The sequence below is a fragment of the Eurytemora carolleeae genome, unplaced genomic scaffold, assembly GCF_000591075.1.
Source record: "Eurytemora carolleeae unplaced genomic scaffold, Eaff_2.0 scaffold317, whole genome shotgun sequence".
Classification (NCBI taxonomy): domain Eukaryota; kingdom Metazoa; phylum Arthropoda; class Copepoda; order Calanoida; family Temoridae; genus Eurytemora; species Eurytemora carolleeae.
Window position 1 is genome coordinate 284,703 of NW_019396274.1, and position 19,283 is coordinate 303,985.

Genomic DNA, 19,283 nt, shown 5'->3' on the forward strand with positions numbered 1-19,283 from the left:
CTCTTCTATCCTCACTTCTCCCTCTTCTCCAATCCGCGTCTCCCCTCCTCTTCTCCATATTAAAAAAAATAATTTAGTAAAAGATTAAGATCTTAAGTTTTGTGCATTTCTGAATATTTGTCCGAAAAGAATTCCATTGAAATAATTCAACAGATTCTGAATAATTAATAATTCATTTTCACAAACCTGCCTTCTGTTAACGGAACATAGTCCGGCCCTAATCCACCCTCAATTCTCTTCCCTCTCCTTCTCCTTCTACCCTCCACTACCCTTCTGCCCTCCATCTTCTTCCCTCTCTAATCCCTCTTCTCTCCCACAGCCTCTCCCCTACCCCCTCCAACAACCTTCTCCACCACCCTTCTGCCCTCTCCTTCTACCCTCTCTCTTCCCCCTTTGAAAGATAAAATAAGAGTTGAGAGGTTTCTCAAAGGAAGATTTTACTTGCTGTGCATTTCTTGATTTTTATCCAAAAAGAATTCCATCGAAATAATTCAATAAACTCTTTATCAAGTTGGAGGTTGTCACATGATTGAATTTTAAAATAAAACCACGGTCACTTCTCGTTTCATGAATACAGATATATATTTTCTCTTCATTACATGGAGTAAATAGGAATGCAATAACTAAAGAAGGGAATATTACATTATTCCACTTTTAACAAAATATAACATCTTAATTTAAACAAAATCTAAATTTTTTGGGTTTTAAAATTGTAAAATCTATTTAGTTTTGTAACACATCTTTTTCAGTTCAGAAGTCAAATCTAATTCATATTTTCGGAGTAGTAAATCCGCAACTTATTGGCAGAAAAATTCGCAATTAGATTACATCTCTCACAAAAGTACTCTTAACAGCTTTGTATGATCGAGTATAAATTAGATATCCATATTTGTAATTTAAAAACTGGCCTGCGCTTGTCTACTGCAGAAAAAACATATAGAAATTATCAAGATCAAGCACTTTTTAGCCTAGAAAAACGACATTTTTTTGCACAATTTTGGTCAGAAAAAGGTTTCAAGGGTTCCTTTGTGGCTTAGTCATAGCTTTTTTTGATTGGTAACTTGCAATTACACTCACAGTCCCCTTAAGTAATTCAAATGAAACGTTTTTTGAATTAAAAATTTTAGTTTTTATTGAGTCGTAAAAAAGTTGTATTGGGACTGAAAAAAATAAAAAAAATAGTACGGAATTTACTCCCGTTACGCAAATAAGAGTAAATGGAAAAAGAGTATTTTTTGATTTAACATTTATTACGCAGCAGTTCAGAACCTTTTATACTATTAATTTCAATTTTCTTTATTTTTATCTTCCCTAATTGTTTTTTTTTGCAAAAATAGAGTTTTGTAATTATGTACTTTTGGTTTTAACAATCTATTAACGACTAGACAAATCAACGAAACGGATAGACACAACAAGTATAAGTTCGCTTTTTTGTCGATTTATTTTACCGATACTCCCATTTTTTTGCGGAATTTTATATAAAATTTTAAAAGTTTGCTCGTTAACGGAACATTAACGACTGGCCTAGGTAGAAGATACACAAATAAATAGTTGTTGATGAATATTTGATTATTCACATTGTAGTATTGACTGACACGTAAAGGTGTGGCATTAAAGGGACTGTAAGTGTAATTTCAAGTGACCCTGTGTGCAAAGATGGCAATGCTTGATTTACAAGCTTTGTCTGACCAAGTTTGAAGTAAAAAGAAATAATGTATGAAAAAAATGTTCATTTTAAATTTTACAGATTTAAAAAACAAACATTTTCTCTGGGTAATATGAGGACTATGAAAAAAAATCAAGATTTAATTACAATTTGAAGGATTTATCTTGGATTTGAAGGATTCAGTAAGGCTTTTAGGATTTGGTATGGATTTAAAGGATTTCACCAGGATATGAAGGGGTTAACAAGAACTTAAAGGTTTAGAAAGGATTTAGTAAGAATTTGGAGGTTGTATTAAGGATTTGAATGATTTAATAAAGGTTTTAAGGGTTTAGTAAGCATTCGAAGAAGGATTTGATGGGTTTAATAAATATTTTGAAGGATTGGAAGAATTTAGTAAAGATTTAAAGGATATAGTAAGGTAAAAAAGTTTTAGTAAGGATTTAATGGTTTTAGTAAGGATTTGAGGGATTCAGTAAGAATTTGAAGGATTTTACAGAAATTTACTGGATCGGGGTAAATAAAATTTTGATGGAGCAATTCACAGTCTACAGTCTACACTCTACACTCTACACTCTACACTCTACACTCTACACTCTACACTCTACACTCTACACTCTACACACTCTACACTCTACACTCTACACTCTACACTCTACACTCTACACTCTACACTCTACACTCTACACTCTACACTATGTAAATAAATATATGTTTAAAGATGAAGTTTATTCTACAGTATAAGAATACCCCCAGGGAAGGTTAATCATCCAAGGTCTACTCTATGTTAGTATTCTTTGTAGTGTGAGGTCAGAACACGGATAAATATATGAATATAAGCAAAACACAGGATTAAAAAAGCAGAAGAATAAAAAGAAGGAAGTAAACATTGTTTTTCTTCAAAATATTTGAAATGGGCAAATGTTTGAAGAGTTAAAACTTGTTTTTTTGCAAATCATTCAACTTGTTTTCAACTGCTTAAATGTTCGTCACATTACTTAAGGATTGGTACTCTATTGTTATGAATGAATACGCATTGCGTAGTAATACCGCATTTGTTCACCATTAGAAGTATAGTTCATTAATTTAGTAATTTATTGTAAAGTAACAATTTTAGAAATCAGATAATCAGAATCAATGATTTAAACAGTAGTTTAGAATCAATAATTTTATACAATAGTGTTGAAGTATCGGTTTGAGCAGTTAAGAAGCAACTATTTGAGATGCTGTTTAAAAGTAAAGATTTGAGCAGTAGCTAAGAAGTAACGATTTGAGCAGTTGTTTAGAAGCAACGATTTGAGCAGTTGTTTAGAAGCAACGATTTGAAAAGCAGTTTATAAGTGACGATTAAAACTATCTATATATAAATTTGGCTTGTCTGTCTGTTTGTATCCAATAAACGTCAAAACGGCTGAACCGATCGGGCCCAAATTTTTTGTTGGACATCTAGGGACCCCAGGGAAGGTTTATGAATGATTGAAATTTTAAATATTTGTCTCAATCAAAATTCGATCGTCATTAAATTTTTGAAAATTTTGAAAATCCGCGAAATTTTTTGTGAAAATCCGCGAATTAATTTTGTTTTGTTTTACGATGTACACAAAGAGAACATGTTCACAATTAATTTAGAAGATGGGCGCGAAGCTCCCTCTAAGGCTAGAAAGAAGGGCGCGAAGCGCCTTGAATTTCTAGTAAATTAGAAGTCAAGAATTTAAAAGAAGTTAAGAAGCAACGATTTCAGAAACAATTTTGAAGTATTTAGATATAAACAGTATTTAAGAAGTAATGATTGAACAGTAGTTTAGAATTAAGATTTGAACAGTATATAAGTAGTAACGATTTGAACAGTAGTTTAGAAGTAACGATTTAAACAGTAGTTTAGAAGAAACGATTTGAACAGTATTTTAAAAGTAACGATTTGAACACTTATTTAGAAGTAACGATTTGAGCACTAGTTTAGAAGTAACGATTTGAACAGTAGTTTAGATTTAACAATTTGAACAGCAGTATAGATTTAAAAATTTGAAAAGTTGTTAATAAGTAACGATTTGAACATTAGTTTAGAAGTAATCTGTCAATAAACAGTTAAGAAGTAATAATTCTAAAAAGTAATTTAGAACTAATATATTTTAACGATTGTTATAAGTAACATATTATAACACTGTTTAGAAGTAATAAAATTGAGCAGTAGTTAAGAAGTAACTATTTGAACAGTGTTAAGAAGTAAAGATTTGAACAGTAGTTTACTGTTTAGAAGTAACTATTTGAACAGTAGTTTACTGTTTAGAAGTAACTATTTGAACAGTAGTTTAGAAGTAACTATTTGAACTGTAGTTTAGAAGTAAAGATTTGAACAACTTTTAAAAACTGCTGACCAATTAATACTATTTTTTTCTGTACTTGCTTTGAAACAGCAAGTTTCAATTTGGAATTATTTCAAATAATTAAATTTTTGGTTTTGTCGTGACGATCGTTTGACGTGATGATTGTTTGAAGTGAGGATCGTTTGAAGTGATAATTGTTTTGTCGTGACGATCGTTTGACGTGATTGTTGATTGAAGTGAGGATCGTTTATATTGCAGAAACAAGCGTGCTATTACGTTCATTTGTGTTCTTTCCAACTTGTAGAGTAATTCTGTTTGTTTGCTTTATGTTTGTTTACATTTGAACGTAAATATTTGTAATATTATATTACACTATTTGTCAGTATTACTCGGAATTCTTCACAAAAAAATAGGTTTTACTTGAACAGTTATAGTTCCTTCTCAAAAGAAGCTGACATGCCACAAACTTATGTTCTATTCTCTAAACCAGATTGTGTCTAATTTTTCATATTTTAAACTTTGATTATTCGATCTTACAGTACAATGAGTATTCAAGGTGAGCTGCAATCTTTTGAATGAAAGATGTCAAAAAATGTTCTCTCTCCCTACCTTTCATGAGAGAGCGGGGGGGGGGAGATCGAGCTTATACGTGTAACAAAAATCGTGGAAACATGATATTCTGTAAACCTGCAGTACGTTGTACATTATTATTCTTCAATGTTGTAAACTTAGACATATGTATTCATTGAAACTTCGTTTCAATTGAATATTTATCATGATTAGCTTAAATCATGTGACATACTTAAATTACGCTATAAACATGTGCACTGTGCATAGACAGCTTAACTGCGTTATATCTATTCTCTCTAATCTTATAAATACGTACATTTGGGATTGATTTATAGCTTGATGTATAGCTAGGCTTGTGTCCCTGTGTGGCATTTGGAGCATTGGATCGTCCACATCATTTGAGATCGATATATAGCTTGATGTATAGCTAGGCTTGTGTCCCTGTGTGGCATTTAGAGCGTTGGATCTTCCCCATCATTTGAGATCGATATATAGCTTGATGTATAGCTAGGCTTGTGTCTCTGTGTGGCATTTAGAGCGTTGGATCTTCCCCATCATTTGAGATCGATATATAGCTTGATGTATAGCTAGGCTTGTGTCCCTGTGCGGCATTTAGAGCATTGGATCGTCCACATCATTTGAGATCGATATATAGCTTGTTGCATAGCTAGGCTTGTGTCCCTGTGTGCTGGTTTTCAATCCTGGTTGAGTACTATATTTGTAGCTGGATTTTGATAGCTACGCTTGTGTCCCTGTGTGGCATTTAGAGCCTGGGATTCAGTCCTGGTTGAGTTGTATAGTGGATGGATTGTACCTGGATAGATACATTCGAGAACTTGTTATGGAGTAGGTGTTTACTGCATAATTACCCTTTTCTTTAACAGATAAATCAAAGGTGACAAAAATCACAAATTTAACAAATGTGCAATATCCCAAGCCGTGACTTACCAAGTCCGTCCTAGATGTAGCACTTGGCCCCTTACATGTACGTTCTAGCCGCAGCGCTTGGTTCCCAAAGGCCATCCTAGATGCAGTGCTCGGCCCCTATTGCAGACTGTGGTGCCTAACATATTCTTTGGGGAATTGTTGCTTGGGAAACTTTACATTTAGAAAATGCAACTTGGGAAGTCACCCTCGGGAAAAATTGCCTTTGGGTAAAAATACCTAACTCCATTTTAATACTTAAAATAATCAAATGGATAAGAGTGAAATTTCTTATTCAGTAATTGCTTAGCTCGAGCTATAGTTTAAGAATGTTTGCTTATGCTCAGATGGAGTATGTATTCATGCATTACTTTTTAATATTATAGGATTTGAATAAAAAATGACTTCAATAAATATTCATATTACCAGTTTTGCTTCACGATATATAAATATAACACAATTAACACGAAACGATTATTTATTGAAATAATAAAACAGAATAGCAACACAGTGTAGGGAGAAAACATCATGCTAACGAACTACTCCACTGTACCGTACTGGGTCAGAGGTCATACTCAACAACTGGAGCCTAGCCTGGTACTTTCCTCCCTCTTCTGCCTCAGATAGATTAACCCACGTCAATCTCTAGCGTCATGATACCATGAAGGAAAATTGGCTAGGCTTGGCGTTATAAATAGCATATTAAACTTAGGAATAGGCAAACACAGAATAAAGGCGTATATGTTTTCCCTTCACTAATATATATACAGTTCGTTAAAAAAACCATCCCTATGACTAGGCTTAAAATATGTTTTTCTATTATTATAACAATATAATTATAAATCCCACACTATGAAAATAGGACAAAATTTAATCATTTTTTTATTGCAAAGGTAAATCTACAATTTTACAGCAAATATGAAATTATGTGGGACATTAAATTAAACACTTTGAGTTATGTGTTCAATTTAATACTTTTTAACATATACTAAATTAGTTTAGGACCCCATTATTTTCTGATTTATTAAACGTGCACGAGTTACATAAGTCATCCTCTGCTGCTAAAAATAATCAAAATTACAAGCTTGGCCAAAGTTTTGTATAAATGAGTATTTCAAGAATGAAAATTCATCTGGAGAATTAAAAAGATTTTGAAAAAAATCTTAATTTTAAATTTATTCATGTCTTTTCAGTCTATGTCCAATTTTGTCCAGTCGTTTGGTCAGCTATATCTAACATGTATATAGGAGCTTTATTATATAGACCTTATTAAACCAAACCATTTTCCATCAAATTTTTTAAATGTTACAAACCCTTTCCTTTATCCCCCCCGTCAGGTACAGAAAATTTGCAATTAAAATAACCTGCTGCAAATTTTTCGGACGGGTGTCTAAGGGTGCGAGTCAAAATAATTAGCATAGTATTTGCAGATTGCATAAATTTAATTCTGCATGTACTTTTCTTTTGCTTTAACGTCTTGGATTAGGTCTGCACTGCACCAATTTTTACAAAATGTGCGTGTGTCGTTAACTAAATTAAAGATTCCGGAGTCTTATCTTAAGTCTGGAATAAAAAATAAAAGCCAACTTAGCTTAGCTCAATTCAATTCAATTCCAACCAATTTAAACCAATGACATTAAACCAAATCAAATGAAATCATCCAAACTGCTCATAGCTCAACTCAAATAAACTCAAATCAGCTATAATCCACTCAACTCAACTCAACTCAATTCATTATAATTAAAATCAACTCAATTCAACTCAACTCAACCTGTTATGAATATAGTAAACCCCATATTCATAAACCTGAACACACCTAGAAATATATTACTTTGTACATTGTCTATTGATCTAGCTACACTACGTAAAATCTGTATTGCGATTATTCTAACTAAGATTGTAAATAACGATGTAAAACTTGTAATTACGTTCATTAATCTAACTTGTATCATAGAACTCAAAATATAAGTTAGTTGGAATAATACTCTGCTTTGATTACAGTGTTAGAGACTTAGAGTTATATATCCTCGTGTACGAGCAAGACAGATTTGAGTTCAATCTTGTGAGACAGATACAAAAGAATCCAGAGAGGTAGTCGTATTTGAGCGATACATACTAAAGAATACAACAGCGTCTTAACTGGATTGATCGCGATTGAGTATAATAGAGAGCTAGTTGTAACTAAACGACAAATTTAAAGAATACAACAGCGTCCTATCTGCATTGATAGAGATTGAGTATTATTGAGAGCTAGTTGTATCTGAGCGATACATATTAAAGAATACAACATCGTCTTATCTGGATTGATAAAGATTGAGTATTATAGAGAGCTAGTTGTATCTAAGCGATACATACTAAAGAATACAACAGCGTCTTATCTGGATTGATAAAGATTAAGTTTTATAGAGGGCTAGTTGTATCTGAGCGATACATATTAAAGAATACAACAGCGTCTTATCTGGATTGATAGTGATTGAGTATTATTGATCGGACAAGCGTGTTCGAGGGTTACATATTGAGATTACAGAAGGTCATACCTGTATTATTACAGACTTAAGAGAACTTGTAGGGGTAAGATTCAAATTGACCCCACTCAACCAAAGCAACCTAGCATCAACTCAACTCAAATCAACCCAACATTAAACCGACTCAATTCAGATCAACTGAATTAAATTGAACTCTGAATTGTTGTGGTTTTTGGTCTAAACACTGCACAACTCTGTTCGATCAGGTTCTAAATATTTTCGGTGTTATCTTTGTTCTCAGACCGTTCTTGCAATTAAACCAAATATGCAGAAAATATTTTGTTGGATAAAATATATTCTTTTGTTTCTCTACGTCGCGTCGTAAATTATGTGGATTATAAAATTTATGAAAATATATTTATCACTGTTTATTTAAAGTTTCTCACGGCATAATTATTCTCCTAATCTAAACCATTAGTCCGGAACCAAACAAAGAATTCCAAAGTTCTGCTCAGTTAAACATAAAATAAAACAGATCATTAAGAAAACTGATATTATTTAAATATATAACTAATCAAGCAACATTTGAACAATATTTACCCGATTATAAGATTTTCAATTAAATCAAACCAAATAAAAATATTTATTTTTTTTGATTAAGAAATTCGTTTCAGTTCTTTTTGAAATTTAATCAAACAGAAATGTTTGAAAACAAACAAAGAAACAAAAAAAAATGTCTAACGTCACAATTATGATCTAGAAATGTATTTTGAAACCCCCGTCAAACAAGGCCGGGTGCAATTTGAAGTCATCGAACTTCAGGCAGAAGATTACTGCTTTAATACGAGCATGCAAGCTAGGCAGTATTTGTTAGATAGTTAGATAGATTAATAGATAGATAGATAGATAGATAGATAGACAGACAGACATATAGACAACCAGACAGATAGATAGACAGACAGACAGACAGACACCCAGACAGACAGACAGACAGACAGATAGATAGATAAATATACAAACATAGAAAGATTGATGGATAGATAGATAGATAGATAGATAGATAGATAGATATTTAGATTTTTAAAAACACCCCTTGCCCCTTGTTACCCAATGTCCAGGCAACTGATAATATAGCACCCTTGAGGTTACAACCCAAGGTCAAACCATGAATATGTCTAAAGATTACAATATGGGCAGAAACCACGGTCATGGTTCAGACTGGAATTAACCCGAAAAATCCGGTTCACGTGATTGTAGTGACGCAATACAAATTCCAGGAACATTTTACGCATTCCACTTAATTCTGAAAAGTGTTCAATGAGCAATTTTTAGGGAGGAAAAAGTGGCGGGTAACAAATAGTATTTTGAAAGTGGAGTAATGATAATTTCGCACTTATTGCAGCTTTAAACAAATAGAAGAATATTCAAGAACATGTTTAAACGTATCTATGATTTATCTTTTTTTGGTGGATTTTCAAAACATTTAACAAAAAAAGGCTCAATTCCTTTGGGCCTGATCGTTTCAGCAGTGGACATTTACTGGATAGAAACAAACAGACAAGCAGGGAACCTCACCTAGTTATATAAAGATATGTACTTATTCATGTTACAAAATGATCGAATTGTATTTATAAACTGTGGTTCACGTTTAAATAATGTTTGTTTTCTCAAATGAATCATGTATTTTCTGGTTCACTGCAGAACAAAGGAATCTTTGAATTGTCATGATTGATAATTTGATTGATCCAATTTTCTATCTATACAACATTCATTTAAATCATACAGTGTGACCCTTGAAACAAAGACGACAATAGTTAAAAATTCCAATAAATTTATTTAACAAAGGTGTACAACATAAGGTGGCAAAAATTGGGGAATATTAAAATTTGAGCTCTTGTTAATTATTCTTAATATATTAATTAAGCTTTTGCAAAATTAGAACATTTCAAATATCTTTAAATTTCTAATGTTTAATTGTTCAACGAAATAATAGAACTTGTTGTATGGAATATACAACAAGTTCTATTATTTCGATGAACAATAAAACATTAAACATATAGTTTCCCCAAATAAAAAATTTTACCAATAAGATTTCATTGATAACATTTTTTTTAACCCTGTATTTAAGAGAAATAAACGTTGTATTCTAGAACGTAACCCTGAATACTAAAAAGTAACCCATACTTGAAAGGAACCCAGTGTACTTGAATGGAACCCTGTATACTTGAAAGGAACCCTGTATACTTGAAAGGAACCCTGTATACTTGAAAGGAACCCTGTATACTTGAAAGGAACCCTGTATACTGGAAAGGAACCCTGTACACTTGAAAGGAACCCTGTATACTGGAAAGGAACCTTGTTTACTGGAAAGGAACCCGGAATACTTGAAAGGAAACCTGTTTACTTGAAAGGAACCCTGTATACTTGAAAGGAACTTAGTTTACTGGAAAGGAACCCTGTATACTTGAAAGGAACTCTGTTTACTGGAAAGGAACCCTTGTTTACTTGAAAGGAACCCTGTATACTTGAAAGGAACTCTGTTTACTGGAAAGGAACCCTGTATACTTGATAGGAACTCTGTTTACTGGAAAGGAACCCTGTATACTTGAAAGAAACCCTGTATGCTTGAAAGGAACTCTGTATACTTGAAAAGAACCCTGTATACTAGAAAAGAAAGGAACCCTTTATACTTGAAAGGAACTCTGTTTACTGGAAAGGAACCCTGTATACTTGAAAGGAACTCTGTTTACTGGAAAGGAACCCTGTATACTAGAAAGAAACCCTGTATACTAGAAAGGAACCCTGTATACTAGAAAGGAACCCTGAATAATACATAAAAGAAAAAATGGAAATTATTACAAAGGAATCAACCTGTTTACTAGAAAGGAAAAATGTAAACTTTGTGAAAGTAATCCTGCATAATGGAAAGAAAACCTGTAAACTTTATGAAAGGACACCTGTATACTATATGAAAGGAAACCTATATACTATATGAAAGGAAACCTGTAAACAGTATGCAAGGAACCTGTATACTATATGAAAGGAAACCTGTATACTTCATGAAAGGAAACCTATATACTATAAAAAAGGAAACCTGTATACTATATGAAAGGAAACCTGTATACTTCATGAAAGGAAACCTATATACTATAAAAAAGGAAACCTATATACTATATGAAAGGAAACCTGTATACTATATGAAAGGAAACCTATATACTATATGAAAGGAAACCTGTATACTATATGAAAAAAACCTGTAAACTGTATGAAAGGAAACGTGTATACTATATGAAAGGAAACCTATATACTATATGAAAGGAAACCTGTGTGCCTATATTTAGTGTGAATTGACTAAGCAACCTTGGATTAGAGTATTTACTGGACAAGGATGAGTTTCTGGGGTTTAATGATTTTCCGGGCACCGTTTCTGTTCTGTTCGGTTCTTTACTTTTATTTTCAGTTCAGTTCAGTTCAGTTCAGTTCAGTCCAGTCCAGTCCAGTCCAGTCCAGTCCAGTCCAGTCCAGTCCAGTCCAGTCCAGTCCAGTCCAGTCCAGNCTATGGGTTATGTCAGCTAAAACATGACATCTAAAGACTCTGTCAGTTAAATCGTGACAGCTATGCACTCTGTCAACTGAAACATAACATTAATTGGTTCTGTCAGTTAAATCGTGACAGCTATGAACTCTGTCAATCAAAGCGGGTCAGCATTGGGCTCACACATTTACTTAATTAAATTAGATAAAATACTATTCTGTACTAGATTCTGGGGGTAAGCTATACAGCTCAGAGGAGTCGTGAGGTTTGAAAGAAGGCATGATTTAAGAGTAAAATGTCCGTAAGTTATTTATTTTATACTCAATTGAAAAATTAAAAGTACAAAATTTGGGATTATTGTGCACATTATTCATAACAAAACAAAGAAACATTGATTATTCTTCTAAAATTCTCATTTAAATATAAAAACCATTTATTGCATGTATGATGGTGCAGAATTGACATAATAGGACTGATTTTACCAACTAAACAGACAGCATTTGTTTTCGACCCTTTTTTCACCATGAAAACAAATTGTATTCGAAAATATTTAAGATTTTATATTTCAGAACAAAATAAGACACTTCAAAGAGTGAATAATACTTATCATTGATATTTGTGGTCTAAATGTATTGATAGTTATCGTAAGTTTTTTTTTCTTTTGTTATAAACTGATTAAAAGAAGAATATGTCAAAAATATTTATTGTTCACATGAAAAATTATCTATATTTTGATAACATTTTGTTTGACCCTTTGATAGAATCTTATGGACTTTATTTAGAACTTATTAAAATTTTGAGAGAATCTCAGAGAAACCTTTGATAGAATAGAATGCCATGAACTTTTGATGGAATCTCATAAAACTTTGATAGCATTTAATACAACATTTTTAGTTATCAGAATGCTAAAATCAATAACATAATCATAAAGATTGTTAAAATGTTTATAATTTTAAGAACGTAATTATCAGACAGAATCTCCAGCATAGGATTGGTATATAAGTACGTCTATTTCCTGCACATCATAGTGTAATTTGGAGGATTTTAAGTTGTCGACCCGAAAACAAAATGAAGTTTTTGACACAAACTCAAATTTTCTAATCCTTGCAACGTGATATTGTAAACCTTTGATATTTCAACCTTATATACTATTTGATAAAACAGAATTAATCTGAATTAATTTGAATAATCGAAGGTCTACGACATTGGGTTGAAAAGATGTTGAAAATCAGAGTGTAAAGCTAGAATTAATAATACGAAAATAGGTTTGTAGTTGTGTAAAACTGAAAGTTTAGATTTCAATTAAAATTCTAATTTTAGCAGGGAAAGTATAAAATAGCTCCAGGATAAACCAGGAAATTGTTTAAATTTACAGTTTCTCAACATCTGACAAACGACAGCTGTCAGCTAAAAAGTGACAGCTATGGGCTCTGTCAGCTTATAACGTGTAAGCTATAAGACTGAGTCAAATATAATGTGACTGCTGATACCATGTGCTATATTGTGTCAAAGAAAACGTGACAGATGTCGGCTATTGGCTATATCAGCTATCAGGCTATGTAAGTTAAATGTGACAGCTATGGGCTCTGTTAGCTAAAACATGTCAGCTATAAGGCTCAGTCAATTATAATGTGACGTTTAGGGGCAATGTCAGCTAAAACATGTCAGCTATAAGGCTATGCCAATTATAATGGGACTGTTATGGGATCTGTCAGCTAAAACGTTAAAGCTCTAGGCTCTGTCTGCCAAATCGTGACAGTTAGGAATTCTGTCAGCTATAAATGACAGCTTTGGACTCTTTCAGCTAAAACGAAGAACCTATGGGCTCTGTCAGCTTAATCATGACAGCTATGGCCCTGCAAACTAAAACGTGAAATCTACAAGTTCTGTCAGCTAAAACATGAAAGCATGTACTTTGTCAGCTGAAACGTGACAACTATGAGCCCTGTCAGCTAAAATGTATCATAAATGGGTTCTGTCAGCTAAATATGAACACTGTCAGTTAAGTCATGAAAGTTATGAATTCTGTCAGTTAAAACATGACAGCTATGAGTTCTGTCGGCTAAATCGTGACAGCTAAAACGTGAAAGCTATGGGTTATGTCAGCTAAAACATGACATCTAAAGACTCTGTCAGCTAAATAGTGACAGCTATGCACTCTGTCAACTGAAACATAACACATTAATTGGTTCTGTCAGTTAAATCGTGACAGCTATGAACTCTGTCAACTGAAACATAACACATTAATTGGTTCTGTCAGTTAAATCGTGACAGCTATGCACTCTGTCAACTGAAACATAACACATTAATTGGTTCTGTCAGTTAAATCGTGACAGCTAAAACGCGAAAGCTATGGGTTATGTCAGCTAAAACATGACATCTAAAGACTCTGTCAGTTAAATCGTGACAGCTATGCACTCTGTCAACTGAAACATAACATTAATTGGTTCTGTCAGTTAAATCGTGACAGCTATGAACTCTGTCAATCAAAGCGGGTCAGCATTGGGCTCACACATTTACTTAATTACATTAGATAAAATACTATTCTGTACTAGATTCTGTTGAATTATAAGAAAACACATATCATTCACTGTGTAGTACACCATGAATTAAACTTATTTTCCTAGGGTATCCCTTAAATCAAAAGTTCTACCAATGATTCGCGTTACTTCTCTTTGAATATTTGTCCAAGAAACAATGGCAACTGTCTTTTCTTATTAATTAGAAGGATATAAATTATGGAATATATTTATCTTTTCACTATTTTTTATTGGTTTAGGTCCAGTTGTTTATTGTACCTTTACGACATGTGTCCTTGAGATTGCAAGATGACAGAAAATGAAGAAATGGCGCAAGATGCTGTCAACACGTGACTTGACAGTCGTATAAGGTGTAAAATAGTTAGGGTTGGGCACGATTGATTTTTCAAATTTATGTTCCAAAATTTTTTGATTCCTTTTTAATAAAGACGTTAACTTTGGTCACATAGATTCAGCCTCCTTATAAACAGTCTCATCAATTTTTAAGACAGGGCTGACTTTGAAGTGTCGCAACGCCCTAAGCTTTGATTTTACCGCTCTAACTCACTTATGCTTTTCTGTAGCCCTTTACATGTATATTTTAGCAATGTAAAGCACTTCTTGTTAGATTTGTTTTTTTAGAAGTAATTGGCAAAATTCTCAACGATTTTTGCTTTAGAGCGTGAGACCATTAAATCGCAGTGTGGTTGATCGTCAACGAAAGGTTGCAGATAACGATGAAAAATATGATGTGGATAAAATCGAAAAAGATGGATCTACCAACGTTTAATGACAAACGTGTTCTTAATCGTCAAATTATCATGATCACTAAACGATAAAAGCACTACTTTAATTCCACGTTCGTTATTATTCAATCGTTCCGGTTTCTTGAAAAACAGTCTTAACTTCCGTCGTTTATTTTCTTAACGATGTTGCCGTTGCCAGGAACTACTGTTCGTAAATTGAAAAAAACGTTAATGTCGCCCAGCCCTAGGTGCAGAGAAGGATAAATATAAGGTAATCAACTCAATGTCAGAAACTCAATTGTTGTTTAAATTCAAAAAGAGAAAATCTGAAAAATTAACCAACATGATGACCATGCTGCCATGCAGCTCTAGTTGTGACAAGTTAAAACCAACTAAAACCAAAAGAAACCAACGAAACCAAAACTAGATTAAAATAGGAAAGACCAAGAAGAAAAAATTATTGATTAAAATGGAAAACAAACGTAACAAAATCTTGAAAATTAATCATCAAAAACAAATCAACTAAATTCAATTTATTTTTTCTAAACTCAACAAAATCCAACTGATTTCTTCTGACATTAACAAAATCCAACTAATTTCCTTCTGACTGTAACTAAACCCAACTGATTTCCTTCTGTCTTAAATTAGATCCAACTGATTTCCTTTTGTCTTTAATTAAATCCAACTGATTTTCTTCTGTCTTTAATTAAATCCAACTGATAACCTTCTGTCTTCAACTAAATCCAACTGATTTACTTCTGTCTTCAACTAAATCCAACTGATTTCCTTCAGAAACAAACTAAATCCAACTGACTTCCTTCTGTCTTGAACTAAATCTAACTGATTTTCTTCTGAAACCAACTAAATACAACTTATACAATTATTTCTTAATTCAACGAAATACAAATGATTTCCTTCTGAATCCGACTGTATACAAATGAAATCCCTCTGAACTCAACAATTCCGTCTGACTTTAGCTAAATGCAACTGATTCCTTTTTGACTCTAACCAAATACAGATAAAACTAATGAAGAAAAGACCTAAATTAACTAAATAGTATAAATTAGTTTGATTGAACTGAAACAGCATGAATTCTGTAAAACTGAGCTGTACGCGGGGGGGGGGGATGGTTTGAATTTCAACTTGTATGTCGATCATAAAGGGTGGGGCTTGACAATTTATCAAAAAAAAGCTTCCACTCCCCTCACAACTCTGACTTTAAATTGCTTTCTCTGAGCTGCCCCACCCCTACCACCCCTACTTTCCGCATCCATTTCTCCCCTCCCATTCTACCCTCCCCCGCCTTATACCCTCCCTCATCCCTCTTCTCCTATTCCCTGTCTAATCCTCCAAGATAAATCTATTTTTTTAAGAATAGCAAAAAACCCACATTGTTGATTATCAAAATAGTATAAAAAAACATTTTTTACCATAGCTTTACCAATTTATAATATTTGTTAACTCGGTGAATTGTTTTAAAATCTGGTTTCCCATATCAATATGCTTTAAGAACATGATTTTCACTTATACTAGTTATACTAGTGAATTTTTAACATTTTTCATCTTTAGATCTAATTTGAGGGAGCCTTTTTTTATTTTTGTAAAAATGCGTTTTAAAATTATTCCTTAAAATTCCAAGAAGTATAAAATTTTACTTTTAAAAAAAATTCTCACCCCTGATCGATAGTATTAGTAATTGTTTACTTGCTATTCTTTATAAGTTTATAATTTTCTTGCCTGAGATGCCTGAGTAATAATATGAAAGTATAGTTCTGTTACAGTTACATATTTTAAGAGTAATTTGCTATTTTTTGCACTCTCCATGCAAAATCCTTAAAAAACATTTGCGGGGATCCACTCCTCCCTGCACCCCCTGATCGCTCACAAGTTNCCCCCGCCATCATCGTTTAATTGGGAGTTTGATTGTTCTTAACTTTATCTTTGTGTTTATCACTGATTAATATTTCGTTTATATCATGACAATTTAAATTATTTTTCATTTTTTGTATTACTTCTTATTTTTTTCTTTTAAAAGGAACTGATCTTAATAATATCTTTAAATTTTAAAACCTTTTTTTTAATTTATTTATATTTTTTTTAAATTGTTGCTTAATATGCTGTGCAATATGGTGTAAATACTTTAGCTGCGCAAATAAGCATGAAATTGATGCTGACACTAGAAAGTAATTAAGGCACTGCATAATAAAAGTAACAAGGTTGGCAACCAAAGAAACTGAGTTTTGGACACCAAATTTTTTAAAAACCCTATATCTTTGCAACAAACGATGGTGTAAAGTTTAAACCTTTTAATATGTCAAAATTAAATTATTTGATCCAACAGACTTCATAGTTTGAAATATAAAGAGGTCTGCGAAATTGGGTTTCAAAGATAAGTTAGAAATTCAGAGTATGTAGCTGTAAAACAGTTTTTATAAGGGTTTTAAATACAAAACAAATTTAACTTTCAAAACTTCCTGTGCTAAATGTTATGCAGTTTTCTGAAATTGTGATTGATTAATTGATTGCGCGGTTTCAGATTTTCCCACGTGCTTTTACAAAATGGCGGTTTTTGTATTTGTTTTTCTAAAAAATTTTCTCTTTTTCTATTTTCTTTATTTATAGTTTGCCGTTTAAAACCCTTTGATGGGTGAGATATTATTCCTTTTTGCCTGACAAATTTACAAACTTAATAAGTTTATTAGGAAATGAAATTGGTAAAATTACATCGCCAAACCTGGAAGTGTATGAGGTAAAAAGATAATTTAAAAAAACCTTAAATAAAATGAAAGCTTATTAAAATCTTAATTCGTCGCAACGACGACTAACAAATATTTTTTAAATGTCCAAAATCACCCCTTTTGAAATATTCATAGAATTCTTACTGCACCTATTTTTTCTTCAACCAAATTATGGAATTAATCCTAATATTGTCAGAATTCTGCACACTTCTCATAATTTTAATAATTTATATTGTAATTGTGTAATTTTGTCACTTTTCCAAGATACAAAAATGATTCATTGTAATTACGCGCTAATCACATTAAATTTGATAGATTCACTAAATTATACCAAAAACTTATTTTCCTATCATTACATAAAGCTCTGCAATCCACGGCAAACTAGATAACAGAAGCATCTAAAATGTATGTGACATTACTGGTATAACCAATTGTAACATATTAATACATTTTCAATGCCTACTAAACAGAATGTCTAATAATAAATGTACATGCATAAATTTAAACAAATGGGGTAAATTTAAGCTTCTCTAGTTTTTTTTTACAAAAAAATATAAAAAAAGCTAATTTATTTGGTTATATTTACAAACTAGAAATTCAGAACATTTTTAGTATTTTCAATAGCTCTTAAATAGAAGGAGTTCTGGTTAAAAACAGTTAAGATTAACTTTAGTTTAATGTGAACCATGGTTTTGAAAGTTTAGGAAAATTTCAGACTTTGACGTGAGTTGATTAATGATAATATGCCAAAATTTGAAGATATTTTTTTTGCATAAAATTAAAGTCTATAACCGTTAAATTTCTTTATACTTCCTGATTACATTTAATCAGTAGGAAGGCAGGAGAAGGGGGNGGGGTTGAGTAAGTTTGAAGAAAAAAACACTTTTATACAATATGTCAAGCTTTCATACGAGGGGAGGAAGGCCCGCCATAACAATTTCTAGTCCGAGCCACATTCTCCTAATTTTCTTCTCCGAGCCACCTCTAAATCCTCGTCCTTCCAATAGTATATGTTTTAAATGTCTAATCCTCCAAGATAAATCTATTTTTTTAAGATTCGGGCCACGTTAGGGCATAAATTAAATATTAATTTTTTTGTAAATCAAATCAAATAGTTCCAATTGAATTTAAGTTTTCGAGTTCAATGTTCTTAAAATGTTCACCTTTTATACTCGCATTTTCATTGTGTAGAATGCTGCAAATAATTCTGAGTTTATAGAACTTATAGAACCTAAATAAAGTTTGACATTATTTTTATGGCTTTAAAGATTCCAACTTTGATGTAATCATTGCAATACCTTAGTCTATCCATAGTTTATGCCCTAATGTGGGCAGAATTTTAGAACATAGTTTTATCTTCAAGAATTAGAAACTTTAAAACAAATTATAATCAAAGGACGAGGATTTCAAGGTGGCTCGGGCAGGAAAATGAGGAGAATGTGGCTCGGACGAGAAATTGTTGCGGCTGGCCTTCCTCCCCTCTCCATACAATACTACAATAAACATTTTTGATGAAACTATAACAGTTCCTACGTCTGAAAACCAGAAAATGGAAACAGGTTGATTTGGTTGGTTGGGAAAAGGTGAGAATTTAAATAGTTTTGAAGCCATCTGTTTGTAAAATATTCTTTTTTGTTTTGTTGTGTGTTGCAAGTTTTCACAACATTACATTTTGGAAAGTAGGTTTGGTGTAATTATCAAGCCAAAGAAGAAGAAGGAGAAAAAGGAAAAGAAAAAGAAGAAGAAGAAGAAGAAGAAGAAGAAGAAGAAGAAGAAGAAGAAGAAGAAGAAGAAGAAGA